Genomic DNA, 26,477 nt, shown 5'->3' with positions numbered 1-26,477 from the left:
AGCTCTCCAGAGCCCCAGGCTGAGTGATGCCCTCCGACACATGAGGTGATTGTGCCAGACTTTAGACACCTGACAGGATGTGCAAGGAAATGTTAACGAGGCCACTATGTTCAAGTGAAGCAAACACTCTCAGAAGCACCTGGTTTCTGCACAGTTGTCTGACGTAAAGGCCCAGCCACTGGCTAACATGGAGGAGTTCTCCATTCCCTACCTGAGGTCTGCGATCCTAGAATCTGACATCTTGTAAAATGTGAAGACCAGAAAGACCTCAGCATCCCTCCCTCCCTTCACACATGATGCAACTATGGTCCAGAGAAATCCAATTACTCGTCCAAGATGGCGTAGCCAGTTCAGGAGAGAGGACTGAGGCATACTTTCCCACATACCACAATCATCCAGCACTCGTCCTCTAAGGCTGGGCGGTGAAGCTTCAGGTGGCTTCATGCTCTTTGTACTTTTCCAAAATTTCATTTTGAAACAAGTGATAAAAGTAATCAGAAAACAAAAGAGGTGTCATACGTGTACAAATGTGAGTATGGATGCAAGTGTGGAGTACTGCATTCTTCTTCCCCAAACACATACTTCCTCCTTGTATTGACAGATATTCTCTCCACAGAGGCTCATGTGAGAGTCCCTACGTTGCTGGTCGTCTTAGCAGTTCCAGCAGCTGTAACAAAACAGCCTGGTGTGGGTGGCTTCTAACCAACAGAAATAACACAGTGCTGGGGTCTGGAAGTCCAAGGGCAGGGTGCCAACATGGTCAAGGGCAGGCCCTCTTGCAATCTGCAGACTTGTCATTTCCTATTGTGGCAAGGGGAGGGGCAAGGGAGACCTGTGGGGTCCCTTTTATAAGAGCATTAATCCCATCCAAGTAGGGCTCCGCTCGTGACCTAAGCATCTCCCAGGACCATCCTAACGGGAACACGTTGGGCATTAGGATTTCCACAAATGAATATCTGGGCGCACAGGCATTCAAACCATCACACTGGTTATCTTCTCTCATTTTAGTTCCTCAAAAGCAGGCATTTCAACAGATGTCCAGCTTGGCTCTAGCTCTAAGCCATCAAAGACAAGGCTGTGGGGTCTGGGGGTGGCAGGGGTGGCTGATGTGAACTACAACCTGGGGGAGCAGCCTCTCCTGGCAGGAACCTTCTGCTGTGATCACAGCTGCCTCAGAAATCATTTCAAAGGCTCCTCCATGACCATGGGATCCAGCTAACCCCGTACGGTATGCAGTACAGGCTTCCGACCAAGACCTGTGGCCTAGCGCTGTGGCCGAAGGTGCTGTGGGATTTCTTTTTTTAAGTACTGAGCTTAGTATGTAGCTAAGTTTTAAAAAACTGCAGCTTCAAAACACACCAAAGTTCAAATGTGCATCAAGAGCGCAGCACTGGCCTGGATTGGAGCTCGAAAGCAGAGCAGCCCTGTGCCAAGCCACCCTTGCCCCCTCCTCAGTTTACAGCTGCTGCCACTGGGGCCACGGCCTTGTTCACAGGGATGGGTGAGTGAGGTGGGTGCCGCCAGCAGAGTTGATTCTCTTCACTGGCTTTTGAGCAGGTCCTTTACCCTGAAGAGTTCTGAAGTGTCAGTCTGAAAGGGGAGAAACACCACTGACCAGCGAGGCTGACCCAGTCCGTACGAGGCAGCAGACGCACTGGTCACGTGGAAGTAAGGCAAGCATGTCCCAGACAAACCAACACCCCCTTTGGCATTTTCTGGCATAAGCCTAGCACAATTCACATGGCAAGTGATAAAAAAGGAAATTAGCTTGGGCGCGTGGGGGGCTCAGTCGGTTAAGCAGCCAACTTCTGCTCAGGTCATGATCTCGTGGTTTGTGAGTTCAAGCCCCGCATCGGGCTCTGTGCTGACAGCTCAGGGCCTGCTTCGGATCGGATCCTGTCTCCTTTTCTCTCTGCCCCTCCCCCATTCACATGCACAAGTGCGTGCTCTCTCTCTCAAAAATAAACATTAAAAACAAAGAAGAAGAAAATTAGCTTCTCAAAGCTAGAATCATAGCCATTCCACCCTTTCTTTCTCTGCAGGGCTAACAGGGATTGAGCACTTACAACGGGCCAGGCACCATTACGCAGAGTGTCTCATAACGCTTGTAGCTCAGTTTCACAGAGGGGGAAGAGTAAGGCACAGAGGTCAGGGGCTTGTCCAGGGACACAAGCCAGTGTGGAAAGCTGTGCTTTCGAGTTGCATCCTCCTATCTCCAAAGCTCACACTCTTCATCTTTTTGGTATTTAGACACCGTAATCCCATCAGAAGCTCTGTAATTACAGAAGCCCTCTCAGTCTAAGGGTTGATTGAATGCGAACATATTCCAAGATCTCTCATAATCCTGCAAGAATGGCCCCAGAGAGGTTAGCAAACAGGCTGGTTGTTGGGTCACCTGATAGGTGCTTTCTTGCCAGGGACCGTGCTCTTGGTGAAAGAAGGAAGTACACCCAGGGACTCTGCTGCTAGAAGAGCAGGATCCAGGTGGGTGTCTGTGTATCTGTGTGGAACCCCCACATGTGGGACAGAGAAAGCCAGGCTTTTCCAGCAAGTCGAAAGACTAGTTGAGAACAGCTTCAGCTGCCCGTGATTTGAAAACCTCAGTATGATTTCCACTCCCATCAAAATCCACTTATGGACACAGCTTTAATCAGCCTAACTGCACAAGAAGAAAGGCATAGAAAGATCTTGGGAAAAAGGGATTTCTGCAACGATACCCCCACATTTGAAAGGTTTTATGCAGGCTGTGATGCTCCTGTTTGACTTTACCTGGCTGTGCCTCCACCAGCTGACTCCCACCCAACTACTCAGTTACCATGCACATTCTATCAGTGGAAAAGGCTGCACAAGTGCATTAAGAATTTTGGACCCTGCCCTGAATATTGGTCTTATTTCACATCTACCTCATCAACGCGATAACACCTCCTTTCCCCTGGAGAGTGACTTTGGTGGATGTCACTAGCTGGGAAGCTGAGAGCTGAAAAGAAGAACCATGCTCATTACAAGGCTTACCTTCTGAGGCCTTTCATCTGACCATCTCAAAGCCCTCATGGACAGTAATTACTCCTCACAACACCTGCACTCGGAGGGTAAGTGTGATTATCTCGTTTTTATAGATTGGGGTGTGGAGGCGCACGGTGCTGATAAATGACTTTTTTTCGGGGGGCACCTCCCCAAAGAGCCGGGACTAGATCATGGGGCAGTTCTGCCTCTGAAGTGGGGTGATAACAGAGTAATACCAGGCCCAGTGAGTGGCAGCCAGGCCCTTGTCACCTGGCTACCTTTCCCTCCTGGTTGGTTACACCTGTTTCCCTGTGCATACTAAATGTGGCTACTAGCTGGGAGGGGGGTTTTAAGAAGAGTCTCAAAGACTCAAGAAACCAAAGGAGGTGTGTGTGTGTGTGGCGAGGAGCAGAAGAGAAAGAGAATGACAAGCAATAAATAGCACAGAAGGAGGTTAGAGGTTCTCTCTGACTTCCTGTAAGTGCGATCCTACCCGCCACATGTGAGGGAAACCAAATGTCATGTAAAGCAGTGAAATTGTCACCCTCAGGAGGTGGGCCTTGTAGGCAAAAGGTCAGAATAATCCCTTCTCTAGCAAAGCAGAAGTCCCAATGCTATTTTTAGAAACTCCTAGAATTTGCCACCTATTTTTAGAAGCTCCTAGAATTTGCCACCTCAACAAGATATGAGGACATGAGAAGCACCAAAGAATTACAGTTCATCACCCCGGAGTGCACTGTCACACTTCTCTCCACCTGGGCTGATGGGCTTCTGAGAAGTGTATGTAGAACAGATGTTAGTAAAGGGAATCGCACCTTGAACACACTGGAGCTTGTAACGGTTAAGGACTTGCATAGAAAATCAAGGCAAACAGCCATCACCCCACCTATGCAGCTCACACTTGGCCTAGTGGTCAGGAGTGTAGGCTTTGAAGTCCTACAGGGTGGAGCTCCAGTCTGGCCCCACTTCTCACCTGTGTCACCTGGGCTTGGCCTCCTTGAGCCTCAGTATCCTCATTTGTTAATTAGAGCTAGTCGTTCCCTTCCTTCTTTCTGGGGTGTCTGGCTGGGTCGGTCAGTAGAGCATGCGACTCTTGATCACAGGGTTGTGAGTTCAAGCCCCATGTTGGGTGTAGAGATTACTTAAAAATAAAATCTTTTGGTTTTTAATGTTTATTTATTTTTGAGAGACAGAGAGACAGAGCACAAGCGGGAGAGGGGCAGAGAGAGAGAGGGAGACCCCGAATCCGAAGCAGGCTCCAAGCTCTGAGCTGTCAGCACGGAGCCCAATGCGGGCCTTGAACCCATGAACTGTGAGATCATGACCTGAGCCAAAGTCGGTGCTCAACCAACTGAGTCACACAGGCACCCCTAAAAATAAAATCTTTAAAAACAAGTAAGAGTTATGTGTGATAACACTAGTTCCTAATAAGCATTCAATGAACAGCATCTATTACCATGTGCCTAAATCTTGCATATTGGTTTTTCCTTACTAAAAGGATACTCTTCTGAATGAATGGAGTGATGACTGGAACAATGTGTTTCTTTCCTTAGAGTTCTAAAACACACCATTCCTACAATCTGGTTTAGCATGCCCTCCAAGTTTATTACACATGACTGATTTGGCTTGGTCTAGAAGGTCCCCTCCCCCCTCCCTTTTTAAAATTTTTTCGTAGGATAAGCACAGATTGAGATGCCAGCCAGTGTGGTCTTAGGGCTGAGCCATCTAGTCTCTGATTCTATCCCTTGGATTTTCAAGAGGATCAGCATTATTTGTCTTTTTAATAGAGGGTCTGAAGCAAGACTGGCCCTTTTTCACTGCTCCCTTAAGAATTTGATAAGTCATAGTTCCCTCCCTATCACATGTACACAAAGTTTATACAGTCAATTCTCATTTTTTTTGGTGGTGGTTATGCTTTATAAAGTTGCCAAGGGCACTGAATGTGAGAATTCTGAGCCATTGCGCCTACAGAAAATACAGAGTTATGTTCCTGCAAGCCTCTGGTCACAACATTTTCATCATCTGGTCAATATGCAACGGTTTTATGTGTGTTTCTATTTAGAGACACCTTAGTTAATATATATTGTTAATTCATTAACATGGAACTCACAGCCAAAAGCAACTCTAATTCATGCCTGATGGAAGCTTATCTAACATACATATTTTCTCTGTAAGGCATCACAGCCTTCTCACTTAGGAATACTAGACAGTAAGCACTTCAGCACAACTCTTGGCTCCATTTTAAACAAAGAAATCGCAAACAAAAAACACAAAGAGGCAAATAACATGGAATTAAGCAGATTGTGGAAAGTCCGTTGTTTATAGTATGAGGGCTGGACCAAGAACGCAGAGCGTTGCTTCATTCAACCTCAGCTGGGAATGCACATATCAGGTGACTCAAAGTTTTCGTTGTTCTGCAAGAGTCCATGCCCGCAAATGACTGCAAAAGTGTCATGAATATTGACTTGGGGGTTACAAATACATTTTAGCAAGTAGACGAATTTGTAAATACAGAATCTGCAAAAAGTGAGGATTGACTGTATATAGTTTCTGGGCATTTAAAGCCCATGGAACCCAATCCAATGGGAATTGGGGCAGAATGGAGTGTTTTATCTTTTGCAACCCACGGGAACTTGTCTGCAATAGGAACAAGTAAAATATCTTTCTATAATGTATGGGTATCCTTTACCCAGGTACTTCCATTCTTATCTTCCTTGATATTGTATACCACTGGACTTTGTTCAAGGCCCAGCAATTTAAAACCTAGGCATTTGGGGAAAATAAGCATATTATTGTAAAAACTAAGAATATATATTTGATGTTTTCTTACATCCATTGCTATTGGCCTTAGCAGTAAAATGTTTATCTTTCTCAAACAAGTCTGATTATAACTATGTGAAAAAATATGCATAGGCAGGAAGATTGGAAAGAAACATGAAAAAATGAAAACAGTTGTTGGGGTGGCAGAGTATAAAAAACATTTTTTCCTTCATAATGTGCTCTTCAATGTTGATGTTATGTGGTCTCAGACACAAATAAACTTAAGAAAAACCTTCAATTAAGACAATATGTCTGTGAGTAGAAAAATGACCAATGAAAATATATTTAAACACAAGGGACTTAATAATCTTTCATCATTTCTCTCTTGGAAGTTTGCCCACATTGGCAAGAAAAGACTCCATCGTACCCATCATTTCTGTTCTTCAGGATTCTCTGAGGGCTATGCTATTCCTCTACAAGATGGATTGTAACATTCTAAGCCCTTTATATGCTTCCATTCCTGCAGACACATAGTGTTAAGACAGAGAGTGGAAAACCCTATAACCCTAACAGAGAGTAGTAAACAGCACAAGTAACGAGCTCATCATCAGTGTCTCTGGGAAACAGAAAACTCAGCAATGTGTGATTTGGTGAAAACTCTCAAGGAGAAGGCCAACAGGGGCACAAAGTGGCCTATAATGAGGCAGATTGGCTGGAGGTGACCCCAAAGCCTTTGAGCACCAAATCTGATGCATTCCATGTGCCCAAATGCCTTAGTAAGATTCCTCTTGAAGGTCATAGCAATCAGCCAATCCAGGTTTTAATGAGCCCACTTTATATGCCAGGCTGGACTATATGTGGTTGGTACCTGAAAAGTCAGACCCCATCCTTGGCCTGGTGTCCAAGTCCCCTTGGGAAGATAGGATTCAGTCATCAGAGAAGCCTTGTTCTCAATGGGTGCACAACGCTGAGCCCCTTCTGGTGCCAGACCATAGTCTAGGCTCTGGAGACACACTGGTGAATAAGAGACAGTCCCCTGTCTTCAGGTGATCAGCTTCTTGGGGGAGAGATGCCAATAAACATGAAAACAAATACATAAATGGGACCACTCCAGACAGAGATGAAGTGCTATGAAGAAAACAGACAGCAATGTGATAAAGAGCGTGTGGTCTCTTTGGGGACCTAGCACTTGAGCACTGGATGATGGCAGGTAAGCCAGCTGCAGCATATTTAGGGGCGAACCATCTATGGCATGTGTGGCAGATCAGGAGACCAGTCCAGAGGAAGAGAAAGACACCTGTGAGGAGGGAGACCTATGGAGGTAGGAGGCATGAAGTAATGCTGGACTTTATTCTGTAGGTCAGAGATGCTGTTACTCTACTTCTGCCCCCATAACAGACATTGCTAATCGAACCCAGCACTCCTCTACCAGGCCCAGGAGCAACCTCTCAAACCGATGCTACTACTCAGTTGGAGTTGATATGCCACTCATACTATTTGCCACTCATACTGTAAACAGACTATTTGCCACTCATACTATAAACAATGAGAAACCTTTTTAAGGTTTTGATCAAGAAACGATTAAGATAAGTGCTTTAAGAAAGATTAACCTAAGCTATTAATTGTGGACATTTATTGAGCACCTACTATGTTCTAGTACTTTACAACCTTATACATTTTCATCAACATCAAAGGTATTATATTATTACATAATATTATACATTATTATATATATTATATGTTATATTATCTCCTTTAAGCAAATAAAGAAACTGAGGTGCAAAGAAGGGAAGTCATTGGCCCAAGTGAAGAAACCAAGATTTGAACCTAAGTGATTCAGATACAAAGCCCTTGCTCATTTCACTATGTAACGCTGATATTCTAAGTGTAAGACAATAGAAATTTGGGTGGAAAGATGGACAGATGTGAGAAACATAAAGGAAAAATTAGTCAGAGTTCATGACTTATAGATATTAGAAGGAAGGCAAAGTTGGGGTCAAAGATAACCACAACAAAAGAAAATAGGTCTTGGTTGCACAGAGAAAAGTCTAGAATGATACTCACTAAACTATTAACAGTGTTACTTCTGAGGGGTGGGATGGAGAATTGGGGAAGGCACATTTTTACTTATTACTTTACAAGCTTCTGTATATTTCTTTTTTATAATGAGCAAATAATTTTTTAATTAAAAATTTTAAATTATTTTAAAATAATTCTAAGTGTTTTTCTCCTTGGTGGCTGAGAGATATGCCACTGACAAAATTCAGTAGTAGATGCTGTTTTGGTTCAGAATTAAAAATCCATTCGATTTGGGCAGGCCGAGTGAGGCGCTCCAGGAGAGCCATACCACAGAGGCCTATAGTGTTTTAGTTGCAACTGAGTTCCAACCACGTTCGTGGTTCTGGGCTCTGCCTCTTCATTTTGGGAGGGAGCCCATCCAGGCCATCTTGTGTGCCACTAGATGGTCCCCACCAGGCAGGTCCCTCAAACCAAGAGCATGGGAGACTGAGTGCACAGGCCGAGGGCTGCAGCCGGAAAGAGGGCACCCACACAGCTCTGGGCATACTGTGCTGCTTCGTTTGCTCATGTTCCCAAGACTGGTCCCAGCAAGGTGGGTATGGGGAGGAGGAGAATGCCTGTGGCATCGGTGGCCCCTGGCGAAATCATTGTGCTCTAGTCTAGATGAGCTCTTGCCAGGAGAGAACTTTCTGCTTGACCTCTCTGTGCCCTGTCTGGGCATCACCCCATATCTGTTTACCTCAGAGCGACGGGGTTGTGAGCAATGGCTAATAAAAAGCGCTATTTGACAACTAGCAGTTTACATAATCACAACCATAACAAGAACAATAATAATAATATGTCCAGGAAAAACAACAGTGCACTGAAAATTTGAGAGTAGATTCCTGAGGCGGGAATAAGGTGCCCCCATAATCATCTTACTCAAGATGCCTTTTAATAGAAGGTAATAACCAGAAATGAAACCATCAACATAATGCATGCCGTGTCATAAAAAATAATTGTCGGGTCAGCCAGGCTCCCTGGAGCAAGCCTTCTTCTGCCCTGCTTCTTGGTTGCCAGCTCCCTTAGGAGTGACCGGCCCTCGGCGCGCAGGCGTTCAGATTCAGAGCAGAGGGAGCCCATTAAGCTGATACGTATTGTCCCAGCTTCCGAGCAGTCTGGTAGCTTTGAACTCCAGGAGTGGGCCGTTTCCTCTGTGGGAGAGGAACGAGGGGCAGAGCCAGGATGAACACATTTCCCTCCTGTTTGTTTACCATATGTGTGGCTTCCGAGAAATCTGGCCTGGAATGGATGCATCGCTAACACGGCCCGGGTGGGCCTCCGTGTGAGACCCCCAGCACTGCGAGATGGGAGAGTCTCCTTTGGGCTCTCAGGAAGTCGGTCACGTGGACATTTGCCAACCCCCAGGGCCCAGAAATGTGACATTTCTTCAGAAAATGACCTGAAAACAGCTACCTAAATGTCCCTCCCGTCCGAAAGTACCGGTGCCCCCGCTGGCACTGGGGGAGCCAAATGAGTCACGTCCTCCCTGCCAGGCCCGCACCGTGTGTCCGCTCCCCAGTTTATGGGCTCACATGTGACCTGGAGTCTCTCTGTCCCCATGGTCAAAGCTTTGTGACCCTGGAACTCTACTTTCATTTTAACAGGCACACTTCTAAAGCACTGCTCCACATTTGTGGCCTTTGACAGGGAAGTTCCACCCAAGCAGCAGAAGGCAAATCTTGTGGTTGCAGGGCACGGTGTGGCTCTCTTACCTGTGCGGAGGTCCCCGGGGTGAGCCCGTGAAATTTGGGAAGGATCCCTGTTCACTGAGGGAAACGGCGGCCCACGTGTGGGGGCCCTGCCCTGCGTTACTCAGAGTCTCAGAGCTGATTCACTCCGGTGACACAGAGAACGGGAGAATCAGGCAGCCACTCTCTGTTACACACCTCTTTGTCACATTTAATCACTTACAATCATCTGACATAATTTGGATTGTTTTACAATGCGTTATTTTCAAATATTATTTATGAAAGCCGCAGGGGAGACCAGACCTGACGCCACGGCCTCGACCTGACAGACAGGGCACTGGGAGCTTTGGCCACCGGTCAGCTGGCTTCGCCTGCTCCCCCGAGTCAGCCCTTTCCCTCGGGTTGTTCAGTGGCATTCTGGCATTCTTCTCAGCCCTCAGATGAGTGTCTCTCCGGTGCAGTTGGTGGCTTCTTCCTTCCTTGTCATGCTTTGTGAGCCCCAGGGGGCAGGCTCATCTCTAAGGACGCCCTGAAGTCAGTAATGCCTCCCTACCGCTTTCGGGCGGGCGTAGCAAATCCCCTGTCGCCTGCCTCATTTCCTCTTCCTCTCTTGGTTCTGCCTGGGCCTGTCATCCTCCTCCCTGACTGCCCAGAGTCCTAACAGCATGACTTAGATTTGCAAAATCTCAGGATCTCTGAACCCGTAAAGGGCGCTCACTCCTTTTCTGTCCTCTCTCTGCCCCAACACTTCGTCCATTGGTGACCCTTCTGTACCGGAAGAGCATTCATTCTGCTCATCTGGCACCAGCACGGACAAGCACTGGACCTTTTTTCCCTACTTTGCTTCCCAGTACTAAGCTCCTGTGGTTGGTGCCGGAAAGGGGCCTCCTCAAGTAGCTGGTCCGCGATGTTCCCGGCTGAGTGACACAGCAGCATCTTCCCGGAGGGGCTCGGACGGCACCGTCCACTCCAGCAGCTGTAGCCACACTTGCAAAGCGGCCGGTTCAAGGAGAAAGGTGCTATAAGTATAAAATATGTAGCAGATTTCCATGACTTAGAACCACCACAGCCGACGAATCCCAAATGTCTCATCGATCAATTTTATGTTGGTTATATGTTGAGATGATATTTTGGACATACCAGGTTAAATAAAATATTAGGATCACTTCACCTGTTTCTTTTTACTTATTTAAATGTGGCTACTAGAAAATTGACAATTACATGTGTGGTTTGTATTATATTTCTTTTGGACAGTACTGATCTAGGGTGAGACTTCGCAGGGCTCCTGGGACCACAATGCCACACCTTAGTCCTTTTGAAATAGTTCCAGAACAGGGCCTTAAGGTTAAGTCTCCAAGTGGTGATTTCCACCCACACAGTGAAGATTGGATTAAGGGGGAAAGTTTTTAAAAAAAAAATCCTTCTTAACTGCCTGATTAGCTTATGTTATGGGTCCCTGGGGACTATGTTTTCTTAAGCTTTAATTGCTATCAGTGTGGTGGCCCCCAAGAAACATGTTAATTACCGTGGATATTATTAGACCCAATATTAATAATAGTAATAATAATCATCTGTTGATCCAGAGTGAGTAAAATATTCCATGAGAGTGAGATGTGCACCCATTAACTCAGGGCACTCGAGTGTGTGTGTGGAACAGTAGGGCTTCTAGGAACCAAATGATACCTTGAAGTTGGAAAGAGTCCATGTGGAAGGAGTGTACCGTCAACAATGTTATCCTTAACTCCAGGTGGATGTGCATAGGCACACATGCGTGGATGGTTAAAATTGCTATAAATGTGTCTACACAACCCATTTATTTGTTGTATCAAAAGTAGCTCCAGTACGGGAACCTGGGTGGCTCAGTCGGTTGAGCATCCGACTTCGGCTTAGGTCATGATCTCGCGGTTCGTGAGTTCGAGCCCCGCGTCGGGCTCTGTGCTGACAGCTCAGAGCCTGGAGCCTGCTTCAGATTCTGTGTCTCCTTCTCTCTCTACCCCTCCGATTCTCATGCTCTGCCTCCCTCTGTCTCTCAATAATAAATAAACGTAGCTCTAGTAGTGGGGTGCCTGGGTGGCTCAGTCGGTTAAGCGTCCGACTTCAGCTCAGGTCATGATCTCATGGTTCGTGAGTTCGAGCCCCATGTGGGGCTCTACCCTGACAGCTCAGAGCCTGGAGCCTGCTTTGGATTCTGTCTCGCTCTCTCTCTGCCCTTCCTTGACTTGTACTATCTCTCTCTCTCTCAAAAAATAAACATTAAAAAAAATTTTTTTTTTCTTAAGTAGCTCCAGTAGTAACATCCCTTCTAATGCAGAAGTGGCTGAAAACCTGCCTCTGTGGCTCACAACTCTACCACAGGTCCTGGGGAGGTTGGGCAGGAGTTCCTCTTGAGGCTTTCCTCCTGGAGTAGCGCCCCCCCCCCCCCACACACACCCACTGTTGCAGTCTGCAGACCCTCCTTTCTTCCATCTCTCAGCCTCATTGCATGTTCACCTTCCTGAACAGCAGAAGGCCCCGCGTGGCTCCCTTGCTAAGAAACTTTCAATGAGTTTTTGCTGTCCAAAGGATAAATCCCAAACTCCATAGGACTCAAGGACCTCATGACTCTGATCCCCAGATCCTTCTCTCACTTTTTTTTTTTTTTCTCCAACCGCTCCACACACAGTCAAATCCAGGTGGAGGGGTCATTCATTCAATCCCACAGACATGGCTTGAAGGCTGAGGAGGTGTCTTGCACCTTACCAGACTTTGGAGACACAAACAGATCCCATTCTTTTCCACTGGAGTCTACTGTCTAGTGAGGACATAATTATACAAATAATTGTTTTCTAGGAAACTGCTGTGAGGAAGAAGAACAGGGGCTAGAGAAGCATAACTTTGCTCTCCTTCAACCCTTGTCCTCCACCTCGGGTGGACACTCCTTGATGAGAGTCACGTCTTTACCTCCCCAAGAGGACCTATCACGTTGCTCAGCATGTGGTAGGTGCTCAGTGAATTGTAGGCAGAGATTATTGGTGGTGACTAAACATCGGAAGCGGGTGGGCTCTTCCAGGTCACCTAGTCACTGGTTTTGCATGTCTATACTCAGTAGTTCAGGACCCAGAAGTGACCCGCAGAGCAGCAGCACAGAGTCAGGGTGCGGGATGTGGCACACCCAGGCAGGCTTTGTGCAAGGCACTCCGTGGCAGTAGCTTTCCTAAGAATTCCACCCAGTACTGGAGAGACGAGTATACTCAGTAGAGTTCTTTGAGGAGCAACATATTTAAAAACATGTTTTAATTTTTTGGGGGGTTTATTTATTATTTGAGAGAGAGAGAGAGAGAGAACACGTGGGGGGGGGGGAGGGGCAGAGAGAGACAGAGACATAGAATCCCAAGCAGGCTCCAGGCTCCCTTCTGTCAGTGCAGAGCCTGATGCGGGTCTCGAACTGGCAAACTGTGAGATCGTGACCTGAGCTGAAGTCGGATGCTTAGCCCACTGGGTCACCGAAGCGCCCCTACAAACCTGTGTTAGATCTTCTAGCAAGACCCTCCTTCCAGAGGGAGGGCCCTGAAAGGGAAATGATGGCTCCTCTCCTTTGAGGGACTCAGACACCACCCAGAAGGTGTCCTGACGGTGAGCATATCACCAGGGGAGTATGGCGGGTGATACCCGTCAAAGTCACGGTGTCCCGCCCTGGGTTGTCAACCCCGGAGCATGTGGAGCGGGAACCAACGTGACACCATCGCCCGTCGAGACACAGCATTACGTCATGCAAATCCACGAGGAGTTTCTGTGTAACCAGAAGAAGGGGTGAGTTTCCTGCTAGCTGCTGTGAGGCGTTTCATGGGTTAAAGTGAACACGAGCTTATGAAATCATAACTTGCGTTTTCTTCTTCCTACTGTACTCACCGGGCTGTGCAGCAGGTTTTAAAGAGAGGCCCTCAGGCTACTTTCAGGCCAGAATCATCTGGGGATTCCTGTGCCTCACCCCAAATCTTCCAAACTAGGTCTGGGGTGAAACCCAAAACCTGCACGCTGCCTATGCGCCCCAGGGCACTCACGCAAACTCAGCCAGGGTTCAGAGCCGCTGCTGAGCATGCGCAGCCCCGACTTGCCTGGGATTCCTCCCTCTCCTTCCGGTGCTGTCAGCCCTGCCTTCTGATCTGCCCTGGAGATGGGGTTTTGCTTTGCTTGTTAGCCAGAGCTTATGGTCGGCTAACAAAACTGCCCACCCTGTTGTCACCCGGAACTTTCAAGAGTCGTTAGAGTTGCTTGTTGGTGGGGAGTGCCCACTCTAGTGGGGGCTGGGCTCTGCTATGGCCTTGGAGAGGGAGGGTACAGGTGCCATGATGGGAGAAGTGGGTTCCACTGTAATAGAATGCTTCGGTTAAAAACACAAAAATCCTGTTGTCCTTGTATTTCCTGAATAGAAAACAATACATTTGTATTGTAGAAAAGGTGAATTTAAAAGGCCCAAAAAAGAATGAGGAAGAGAACAAAAACCTCCCACAAACTCACGCTATAGATGTAATAATTAACATATGGAGAAACACCCAGAATCTCTTTCTTCTTTTTCATGTATTTGTGACCGTTATGTTCTGTCTCACCAGTTCAAACTACAAAATAATCACAGCTCTTTTAACATTAAAATTAACCAGATTTGGGCCCCCATCCTGCCTACACGTCTGTTGCTTCCTATGATCATTTTAAGAACCAAGACGCTTACTCAGTGCTATTGTTCTGGTCTTTTTCCTTGATGCCGAGCTGTTGGGAGGTATTGTTGCTGCCTGCAGTCCCCTTGGTTTAAAAAAAATTTTTTTAATGTTTATTCATTTTTGAGAGAGAGACAGAGCATGAGCAGGGGAGGAGCAGAGAGAGAAGGAGACACAGAATCTGAAGCAGGCTCCAGGCTCTGAGCTGTCAGCACAGAGCCCGACGCGGGGCTCGAACTCGCAAACCATGAGATCATGACCTGAGCCGAAGCCAGACGCTCGACCGACTGAGCCACCCAGGCACCCCGTGTCCCCTCAGTTTTAAAAGGTGGCCTCTAGGGGCGCCTGGGTGGCGCAGTCGGTTAAGCGTCCGACTTCAGCCAGGTCACGATCTCCCGGTCCGTGAGTTCGAGCCCCGCGTCGGGCTCTGGGCTGATGGCTCAGAGCCTGGAGCCTGTTTCCGATTCTGTGTCTCCCTCTCTCTCTGCCCCTCTCCCGTTCATGCTCTGTCTCTCTCTGTCCCAAAAATAAATAAACGTTGAAAAACAAAAAAAATTAAAAGGTGGCCTCTATTTCCCTGCTGGAACTGGAGCTGAGACCTGCACTCTGAGGCTGGAGGATCCTGTAACACCCCTAGAAAGCCAGTCAGACCTACATCAGTCCATCAGAGATGTTCTTACAATATTGGACCTGAAAGAATAACATCCAATAACTGAATCTCTTTCCTCTTTGGCAGTTCTGATGATGCTTCCACTCCCTGCTACAGGAATGTCCTAAAACGTATGGAGAGGGGCCCCCTCCGTTCAAATGCCCTACTTATGGAACATAAGTGGAAAGGACCCTTGAAATGATTCTTCCTAAGGTGACCGACCCATTGACAGCTGGTCAAGATAGAGGGCTGGACACGTTTGAATGTCATCTTACCTTGGAATGTATTTAAAATGATGTGGATTTAAACATTTTTTTTTAGTGACAAAAGGACTTTCAACTTTATCCTTTTCACCATTCCCAAATACTGATTGTTGATAATAAAAAAGTTTGCATTACAATTTTTCTTTTTCCAAGGCAGCCTCTTCAAGGAAATACTACCAGGGCTAATCTGTAAATCGGGTTGTCTTACCTGACATTATTTTATTTCCCTTCTCTGTTTTAGGGCCTGTCTATCCCTAGACTATAGGGATGGTAGACTGTCTCTGCCAAGTCTTCTGTTCTAGAAAATACAATTTCATAAAAACCAGCTTACTCTAACAAAACCAACCACTAAAAGATTTTGGGACTTTCCCGGCAGAAGAGCATTTTTAAAGAGAATGAGAGGGAGAGACAGAGACAGAGACAGAGGGTTGGAGAGAGACAGAGAGACAGAGAGAGTATAATGGTTAGCATCAAGAATGAATCACTCATGATGGCATTCATCATCTGTGGGGTAAAGAGCCTTTGACATCCTTTCAATCACACTTTGTGGTTGTTTGGACGCCTGGTTGCTCTGCTTTGTTGGAGGCTAAGCCCCGGATATTTCTGCCTAGTGGAAAGTTGAAACAGAGGGAGTTGTATGTAGGCACGCTGATGCAGACTGTTCAAGACTGACAAAGTATTGATAACGGTCGAAGCTGGATGATGAGTACCTGGAGGTTCATTACACTGTTGTCTCTACTTTTGTGGGTGCTTGAAAATTTCCATAATAGAAAGTTTTAAAAATGTTCTTTAACCCAAAGCTAGCTTGGTGGTTCTGTTGGGCTTTTGACTGTGTGCAGACTGGAAGAGTGAACAGAAAGATTTGAAAAAAAAGTGAAATATATCATTTCATTTAGTTAGTTCATAACTGACAAACTCACTTTGAACCTGAGGAATTAAGTTAAATCATTGCACACAGCTATGCCACCAATCCAGTTCCTGTCTCTTTAGTAAAATAATATGTATACAGTCCAGGAAGTAAAGTACCATTATGCAAAGAGGGAGGGAGCTATACACGCAGTACAGGCCCTCCAAAAAGATTACCAGACTTTTCACGTATGAGAAATCACCACAGTTCCAGGCTGACTCCAACTCTTGTCACAGTCATTTATGAAACCTGGACTAGCAGAAATGCAGGATCTTCTGAAATAATCATTTATCCTTTAGAGACTCATGAAGTTAAGGCTAATTATTGTTTCATAATCTGAGAACTTGTCACTGGATGATATACAATTATGGTCATCAGAAACTAGTTTAATAGTGACAGTGCGGCTTATCTCTGGGAGAACTTGCATTATAGATATACAAAGTAAAACTTGATTATCCTGAAATCTTGGGGAATGAGTCATTTTTGCTATTTTGGTGAGGCTGATATCCTTCCGGTAAAGAGAAAAGTTTAACCATTATGTATAGGAATTCCTTGGGAAAGTTGTGAACCTCTTCATCATGTTATGGTTGATCATGGTCTGTACTTGTGCCGGTAACTTAGGGATGTGGTGATGAACACCGTTACTGCATTTCTCAATGTCAAGGAGGCTGTGGATGGGCTATCGTGCCCTACCTACACTAAATGATCTTACATTTATGCCTTTGTAGAGCTCTTCTGTCTGTTCAGGTATCAGCTCCCTCTTCTACCCATTCTAGGATCTTTCTCTCTGGGCTCTGCATTTTCATTTGTTGTTTCTGGCCTTCTATGGACCAGAAAGAAGATCCCCAGCCCTTTCAGAATTGTGGAAAAACTAGGAGTAAATAATATCTCAATGACCCTGAGCGAGGGGCTTGACTAATAAGCCAAGTACTCGGTTTTAGCAGTGAACTTCTATGAAACACTTTGTGGTGGATCAGAGGCTAGTTTACTGAATGAATAGGGTCCTACCATCAAAATCACTTATATGGTTTTAGTAAGCATAACATTTCTGTGTCAAATTTTAGGCTCTATGTTGCCTTTTCTCATTTATCAACAATGTAGTGTTATCCACACCAGACTTCACCACAGTAGACCATGCCCAGACTCAAAGATGTCAACTTACTGAAGGGAATTAATAACCATGGATCCAAATCACATCAAATAAATTATTTTTAAATTTAAGGGTGTATGTGTGTGTGTGTGTGTGTGTGTGTGTGTGTGTTTTAATTGCCCAAGAGGTGATGAGGCAGCACCTAGGTAGTTGGGTGCCATGTGAGTTGGTATTTGCAAAGCATTTGGTGAACATTAACTCTTCTTTTCAGGCAGGGAACAGAATGAGCCAAGACTGAAGACTGATTCTAGATCAGAACAAGAGTAAATTTGCCCCCTTCATCCTGCTACAGGGAAGGAGAAAAGAGAGAAAAGAGAAAAAAAGAGGATAGTGAAAATGGAGACGAAGGTAAGAAACCATGGAGGCACTTTGTGACTCTTCGTGTCTGTGAGGTGACCATTGCCTGAACAGAAATATAATGGAAATGCTGACTCACTGGTCCACCAATATCTGGCAAATAACCTGTAGAAATGACAACGGTAGAGTGAGAAGACCGTGAAAATAGTCAGAGGAACAGAAGCAAGGAGGCAAATGCCCCACAGGGCCCGTGTAGCAGTGAAAGCTCCCGACTTCTTCTGGGATCCTTTCCTAGTGTCTGGAGGGAAGTCAGAGAGAAATGGAGTCAGACATGAAAGTAATCAGGGTCAGGCCAGGGACAGGGGCTGGGGAGCCGTGAGCCTGGCAGACTTTTTCTTTAATTTTATGATCTCATGAAATGCAAACTCATCTGCAAGGAAGTGCAGTCTTGGGTTGTTAATTAAACACCGATTCAGTTTCCTTTAGAAAAGCACAAAGCCTAAAGATGTGGCATAATTAATTTAGTGGTGCACTTTTCCCCCCATCTGGTAGTTGAGTCATTTCCAAAGATAGACAGCAAAACCCTTGAGCTGTGGCTGGAAATGAAGAATGATTAGCTTAGGTACGGATGCTTTTTTATTCAGCAAAACCTGGGACACTAGACATAGGGTAGAACTTTCAAAGCTTTCAATGAAATAAAATAATAATAGTCAAGGAAAGTCAAGAAATAAGAAGACCACTGCCTTCTAGACACAAATGGAGGCCCTCTCCCTGCTTCTCAGTTTCCAGGCTGTCATAACATGCAAAAACAAGATGGTTGGTGTTTTTCATTGTAAACATTCAGTTCCAAACAAACACCTCAGTTCGTTAAGCAGTCAGATGAGGAGGATGATCCATTTTGACTCATGCTGCCTCGGTGGCAGAAGTCCCACTGCAAACAGCAGAGGAATTAGACGAGACTAAACTAACTCAGGTGTCTGTGGAAATGGGTGGGAAGAGGCAGTGACTCATGGCCAGGATGAAGATAAGCTGCTTCTTTTCCTTATAAACTCCAAGTCCAGAGTCCATTTTCTGAAGTCATTATAAAAGAGGGTATTTATTTTAGCCAATAGAAAGTAAAAGGCGTCAGAGCCCCATGGGTGAGACTGTCAGTAGGGTTTGAGGTGATGAGCCCCGGCGTGATATGCATTCACACCCCACCCAGTGAACTCTGATGCCCGGATTCCCGATCCCACAGATTATGGGCACAGGAATAGCAAACAGAGAAATGGTATCAAACTGAGGAGGGCATTTGGCCCTTATTACATTGTTTAAAGTTAGTTCAGTTATTGAGGTTTTATTTCTTTCTGTATTTTTCTGCAGAAAAAGGGAACACAAGTTGTCTGTTTTCCTTAGAGCTTTGGTCCTGAAGTATATGATTTCCAGGTCTGAGACTGTAGGAGATTTTATATAACCCATCACTGATAAAAATCAAAATAGTATCCATTTTGGGGTGGAGATTTTTGATGCTGGAAACTTCTAGGTTGGACTTGATTCACTGTGGGAGGATTTGGGTATCCCGAAGTGTACATGTCCTGGCTGTGTGCTGGGAGGTCTGTGTGATTACTCGCCTTCTCTCTGGCAAGAAGGGGGAACCTCCTGGTCTCCCCACTCCTACCCCCAAAAGTTGTCTCAGCAGCCTGGACTTAGGGAATCCCTGAGCCTGACTTATTGAGTTTGCCTTCAGTTTTTGATCAGTTTGGGCGGAATAGCTGTCATGGCCTTAGCATTGCCCCAGCTGAAAACCCAAGAGGACTGAGACCATATGAAGGCTCATAAAAAGAGCACTGGACTCAGAGTGAGAAGACCGAGGGTATCATTCCAGCTTTGCACCCGATGCCTGATGTGTGCATGGGTGGGTCACTCTTCTTCGTGGACTGACTGTAAGATGAGGGAGTTGGGGATAATTTTCACAGTCCTTCCCCTCTCTCAGGTTCTCCTAGTCTATGCGGTGCCATTATCGATGGTGGCAAGGGTCTGACAAGCTGCCGTACCCTCTGGGAATGTGCTAGGAAGAGCTTAGAACCAAAAAGAAATGACCCCCGCCCCCCACACAACAGGAGCTAGGGCTGCCAGTCCCTTTTGTGAGCACATGTGTCCAGGTGACTGAGGACACCCACGAGTGTGACAGAGCCAGCAGAAGTTTTCAGGGAAGGAACTGCTCACAGCACTTGCAGCTTGCTCTCCTGTGTTCCCCAAATCTCCTCCCTCCCACGTCTTTCTGAATAATCATGTTGAAACGATGACCTATAACTCCAAGTTTCATGTACTGTTAGGATGTACAAACCCTATTCTTCTGTTCTATTCCATGTGTCAGAAACAACAGATTGGAACTGATTTGAAAGGGATGGCGCTGTAGAACTTCCAGTAGAACTCTCAATACTCCTTGCAGAAAATTTACTTCATTTTCAGACCTCTATGAAAAAAGATCTCTATTTGTCCCTCATTTAATGTTTACCAGCCCTCACTGTAGAGATAAAGGCACATTTAAAAAAATTTTTTTTAATGTTTATTCCTTTTTGAGAGAGACATAGAGACAGAGTATGAGTGGGGGATGGGCAGAGAGAGAGGGAGACACAGAATCCGAAGCAGGCTCCAGGCTCTGAGCTGTCAGCACAAAGTCCGACACTGAGCTCAAACCCATGAACCCTGAGATCATGACCTGACCTGAAGTCGGATGCTTAACCGACATAGCCACCCTGGTGCCGCAATAAAGGCACATCTTAAATATTATTTTTTATTTAAAAATTTGGCAATATGTGTATCTGGTGCAAAATTCAAAAGAGACAAGAAGATATTCCACCAAGTCTTCCTCCTACCCCATTCCTTGGCTTTCCATATCTTCTCTAGAGGCAATTACTTTTTCCAGATTCTTATGTATATGCTCACAGGTATTCAACGCATGTGTTGGACTTTGCAGACATATTCCTGTGTTTTCTTTTCACTAAGGATACAGAACACATTCACACACTTTCTTTTTTCCCTTAAAGCTATAGTTTAGAGCTCTTCCATTTTAGTACATGTAGAGCCACTTCATTCTTTTTTAGTAGCTGCATAGTATTCCATTGTATGGATGATCATAATTTGTTTAACTAGTTTTCTATTCATGGACATTTAGACATTTTCCAAAATATTGTTATAACAAACAATGATGCGGTGAATATTCTTGTACACACACGGTCTCGTTGGGCATTATCACATATTGCCTTGTGCTGTTACTTTTCTTTTCACGTGTAGATGTGAGCACATTTCAATTAGATGGTAAGTTCCTACAGAAGAGGAGCGGGCATTGGGCTATCCTGCAACTCCAAAAACACCAAGTGCAGCATCATTGCACATAGTTTGGTTTCATAAATATTGGATGAATGAATTAAAGCTCCTCAGTTGTGCCAATGATACTTCAGGAAAGAAGTAAACAGTAATAATTCAGAGCTTAAGTGACTTGCCTAAAATCACAGAGACCATCAGAGGAAACACCAATAAAATAAAATAAAATAAAATAAAATAAAATAAAATAAAATAGATGGAAATAATATTTTAGATATTTAGAATACATTCCAAAAGTCAATATTGTTCTAAATTTAGATGCACACTTGGAAGAGATAACTCCATTGGCTACCTCTGCAAGATGAATAAATAACTCCTCTGGAAAACCTGGTCATCTTGAGAGGCAGGCATCTCCAACTAGTAGAATTCTGCTTGGTAAATGTTGACTCCAGTTCATCAAATGGTGTCCCAGTGACCTGGAAAAGTTCAGCATCACCCAAAGTGCCTGACTGGTCAGTAGGGAGACATTTCCTCACATGAGGAAATCTAGCTCAGCCCGGAGGAAGATTAAAAAAAAAAAAAAAAAAAAAAGGAGAAGGAAGAAAAGAAGGGGGAAAAAATCAGGGGGAGGAAAATTGTTCTCTGACCATATGACAGTTCTGGAAAAAAATCAGGAAAAAGGAGAGAATGAGTAGATGACTTTAATTGTGCAGCACCAGCTGTCATCAGTGATACATGAAGAGAATGCCCCTTTGTTAGCAAACAAGGAGGGCGTGTTTATCATGATGTTTAATGAACACTCATTATAAGCTGGTAGTACAAAATGTGTGGTCTGATTGGTTATCTCAAAACAATTATGTCGACATCTCATAACTTAAAGATTATACAGCTTTGTAGTTTCACAACTTATTACTCCCTAAAAACAAAAAGTTTTCCATGCAGGTGAGCGTTATATTACTCTTTATGAAACTTTCCCAGGATTTCTAAGACCCCCAACTACCTAGAGCAACTCTAGTGTTGACATCAGTGCTCGGAGGTAGGAAGTTTTCTTTGCCATCAAAATGGGAAGAGTGCTGGAGTGCTTATTTTCTTTGCCCTTTCTCTCTTTCTATCTTTAGTGACCTGAAAGAACAAACTCGTTGGGTCTAGGAAGAATATCCAAATTCGCCCTCATTCCCACCCCCAACCGATAAAAGCCTTGTCATCGGGTTTATGGGTTGGATGACAAGCAAACTACACAACACCAGGGGATAGGAAGGATGGATGTCACATGGCACTGAGATGCCAGAATCATTTGAGGAGCATCAATTATCCAAGGTGGCACTTTGGTGAAGGGATGGAAGTTGACACTCCTAAGCTTGAGTAAAGTGTCCTGGAATCTGAGTGGTTATGAATGGTCTACATTTCAAGTTCCTGCCTCACCCCAAAGTGCTGGCAGCTTGCTCATAACAAGGCCCACTTGGGCACCTGGAGCCCTGACCCACAGGCAGACAGCCACGTGCCGAGTCATCAATAAATATTTCCCAAAGCTCTGGGCCAAGAGCTGCAGGGCAACACCACCCTGTTTTCCTTGGCCACCCTGACCAAAACACTGTGCTGGGCAGAGTGGCTAGAAGGTTTCAAGAAAACCCTGAATGTTAATACAGCTTTATTAAAATAAGCAACACACTTTTATATTCATTGATTTGTAGAAATGGACTTACAGGGCGTCTGGCTTAACCACTGTGTTTTACAGATGTGGAAACAGACCTAGAGAGGTTGCACCTCTTGCTAAAGTCACCCAGCTGGCCAAACCAGGAATAAACCCAGGTCTCTCAATGACCTGTCCCCTGTCTACCTGCTCCTAGTAGAGTACTCTTGCCATTTCATGACACCAACAACCCTCCCCACCCCCATTATTGTTATTGTTCTAGGAGTAAATTCTTCTGAAATAATGTTCTGATATGATTTTGTGAATCCTTCTAAGATGCTTGGATGGTTGAAGAAAATACCCAGGGCATGTCAGCATAGAGTGCTTTATATAATTTCTTTTCTAACCCATGACTTAGAGTTCTTCTTGTTTATGATTTTATCCAGAAACTCACATTTCTGAAGACCTATATTGAAATGCTACTGTAGTCCTATTTCAAGGATCTGACCATCAACTAATAAATTTACCAATTTACAATAAAAATTTAGGGGCACCTGGCTGGCTCAGTTGGTTGAGCATCTGACTCTTGATTTCGGTTCAGGTCATGATCTCACAGTTTGTGAAATCGAGCCCCACATTGGACTCTGTGCTGACAGCTTGGAGACTGCTTAGAATTCTCTCTCTTTCTCTCTCTCTCTCTCTCTCTTTGCCCCTCCCTGCTTAAGCACGCTCTCCCCAAATAAACTTAAAAAAACCCATTATTATTATTATTTTTTAAATTTCCTTGCAGGCATAGCTAAACTTAGCAATGCGTTTTGTTGATATTGCATTTTATCATTGCCCCCTGGGGGCAATTCCATGGAATTGGCAATTCCAATTTTGGAATTTTCTATTGGACATCTAAACCCAAAGATAGTCAGAATTGTACACTGTTCTTACTTAAAATAATCTTTTTGAGCCAAAGGTGCATTAAATGCAGAAGATACCTAAAATACCTATAAAATTAAATGCTACAAAATGAAAACTAGGAATGATTGTTTCTAATTCAATTTGATCCCTCTTAGCAGATAATAATAGAAGTAATTTATTTAAAAGAGGTCAGTAACAGCAATCAAATTGTACATGGCTCTCACTCTCTCTCTGGAGGCAAGTAACTCTTTAACACAGCTTCTTGGTCTTATTTATACCTGAACATCACCCTCAGCTTGGCCCAATATTTGAGATATAGAAGGTAGGCAATACATGTTCTAAGAATGAATAAATGAGTGAATGCATGAGTAAAAACGCTAGATTTATCTCTTATTGTTAGAATAAAAACCCCACAATTTGAGACAAGCTCAGGATTTGTCTATGGGATCAGCTGATGAATGGATTTAAAAACAAGAGGAACAGTAGGGAGGATTTTCTAAGCATTGTTTCTTGGAGGAAAATGGGTCACAAATACACGAGACTGTATGAATTACATCTAGTGAGTCTTTGGCAAGCCCCCTAATTCTGTAGCTAGTAGATGACAAAGTGCAGTTTCCAGATCATGTTGAAAACTGTATCTCTTGTATCTTGTGGACTAAGGCTACTTATGCTGAGGTGCAGAGAGAAGTTATCAGCAGTGGTTTAAGAAGGGTCAGGTCATAGTTACTAGTTGAGTGACATTAAGCAAGTTAGTTACGAGTAGTAGCTATTTGGGAAGACTTGCTGTGTGCAGTGGGTGAAAGTATTTTCCTGCATCATCTAGTTTATTTGATCTCCCTGGGTCTCTTCTTCCTTGTATGTAAAACAGAGATAGTGGACCTACCTCAAAGGGTATTTGTGAGGACAAAATGAGTAAATGACCCCAGCAGAGCATCATAACCTATACAGTACAGATCAAATGCAAGGCATTATTTTCATAATTATGGTTGTGTTACAGAAGCACCTAAGTTAGTATTTAGGGTGTATTTTTACTTTCTGTTTCTTCTGCTGGAACAATGCCATTAAAATGAGTACTGTAGAAAAAAATAGACATGACTCATGAATCATATGTTCTTTGGAACCTTAATCTGTTGCTTTCTTCATTTATCTCATGAAGGAAATGAACCAAAGAAGGAAAAAGTCAAGGTAAGAGTGAGAGGAGACAAAAAGGTACTCTAAGAAGTGACCAGCTAATTTCTAGAAAGCTTCTTATCAGCAAATGGCGTGGTCAAATTGTTCAGTGCGTCTTAAAGCATCTGCGTATCAGGGTATGATTTGTAATCCTCCCCTGTATTGTCTTCCCCTGAATTTCTATGCTCTCAGGAGTCTCAGAGTAAGAAGTACATCATAAAAGCCTGGAAGCTTTGTTCCGGGCGGGAGAAAATGGTCTATTGAAGAACAAGCCAACCTCATTCTGGGCCTTGAAGCTTGACAGTGTCATTTATGGAGTGACACAGTCACGCTGTAAATGACCAGAGACATTCCAGAGTTCATGACTGTTGTGTAACACAACACTTCAAGGGTGGCTGCAGGCAAAGAGGCACAGCAAGCGGGGCCCTCCCAGTGCAGTGAATGCAGAGGAACCACTCCCCCTGGAATGTGGCCTTGCTCCCCATCCCCACCACCAGGCTCTGGGGGCAGGAACTGGACAGACTGGAGGGACAACTCTATTTTCAGGGAATGACAAATTGATTGTGCCGATTGGGTGAGAGTTCTTACTAGCCTCCTGCTCCAGCTCCAAGGACAGCTCATAGGGAGGATTTGTTTAGAAGTAACTTGTATGAGGAAGTGTCTCAGCAATGAGAACCCAAACAACCTGCTACCAAAGATGACTGCAACCCAGGCTCCATTAGAAGATGGGAGGTGAGAGGCCTTCTCCTCATGTTCCTACAGCCATCACGTTGCTAGAGAGGACATTCCATTCCACTGAGAGAGAGAGAGAAGGAGACAAGATGGCGGCTCTAAATTACATGTGCAATAGCCCAGGAGGCTTGTAAACATTTAAGGAGTTGATTGTTATTTTCATTCCCGACTGGTTTGGTGATGCAAATAACAACTCCATAAACTGCTGAAGCCCCGCAGGAGTGCTGAGGACATGCATTTGTGAATGTGATCCATGGCCAGTGATGAATATTCATGGCAGAGTGAATCTGAACTGCTCCCCAAACAAGTTGGCTGGTGTGTGAACTCAAGACAGGTCTTGGTATGGAAATCAAGTTTACAGATTTAACCAAAGAAAAACACTCGTGATTGTAACATGATCAAGAAATGTCACTACTCAGGGGCTGAGGGGGAGCACGGAAAGGGGAGTTGTTCAGCGGGTATCGTTTCAATTTTGTAGGATGAAAAATTTCTAGGTATTGGCTGTACAACAAAGTGCATATAGTTAATATTACTGAACTGTACACTTAAAAATGGCTAAGATGATAAATTTTATGTTATTTTTTTTTTTTACCACAATGAAAAAGGAAAAGAAATGTCACCACAGAGACTGCCCTAAAACAGCTCAAACCAAATATAGAGCCCACCTCTCACCTCACCTCTCCCCTTACCCTTCCAGTCCATCGGGACAAGTACTAAGGAGACAGGTACCAGCTAGTCTAAGAGGTCACTGTGGCCACTCTTCGGGCATCCCAAACCATGGAGCTCTTAAAGTGAATACTCTTTCCTGAGTCTAATGATCTCTTCCCTCATCACCCAAGATGATCAGTGGCATTAAAGACATGCTTTGCTGCTCTGAGGATTGGAGAGCCCAGCCAGGGTGGGTACTCTGTCTAGGCCAGAAAGGAAACCTTAATGATCTCTCCTCTTCTCCCCTCTCCCCACCACCCCACTGCCTGGCCCCCAACACCTTCTACCCCCACATGCACCAATGAAAGGGACTTTCCCTCTCTAACCACCAGGGTCTCCAGTGGTGAGCAAAGAAGATGACAAAAGACGTGATGTGGTTTCTACTCAGTTAGAAGCACAGGAAAAACTTTCAAACACCCCTCTGAAGGGAGAAAAACCCAAGTACGGAAGGAAGTCTGTGCACCTTCAACACAGGCTTTACCCTTCTTCCCCTCCTCCTCCTTCTTCTCCTCCTCCTTCTCCTTCTCCTTCTTTTTTCTTCTTCTTCTTCCTC

Source organism: Herpailurus yagouaroundi, unplaced genomic scaffold, assembly GCF_014898765.1.
Source record: "Herpailurus yagouaroundi ecotype Mexico unplaced genomic scaffold, PumYag 139, whole genome shotgun sequence".
NCBI lineage: Eukaryota > Metazoa > Chordata > Mammalia > Carnivora > Felidae > Herpailurus > Herpailurus yagouaroundi.
Note: the sequence above shows the minus strand (reverse complement) of the source record.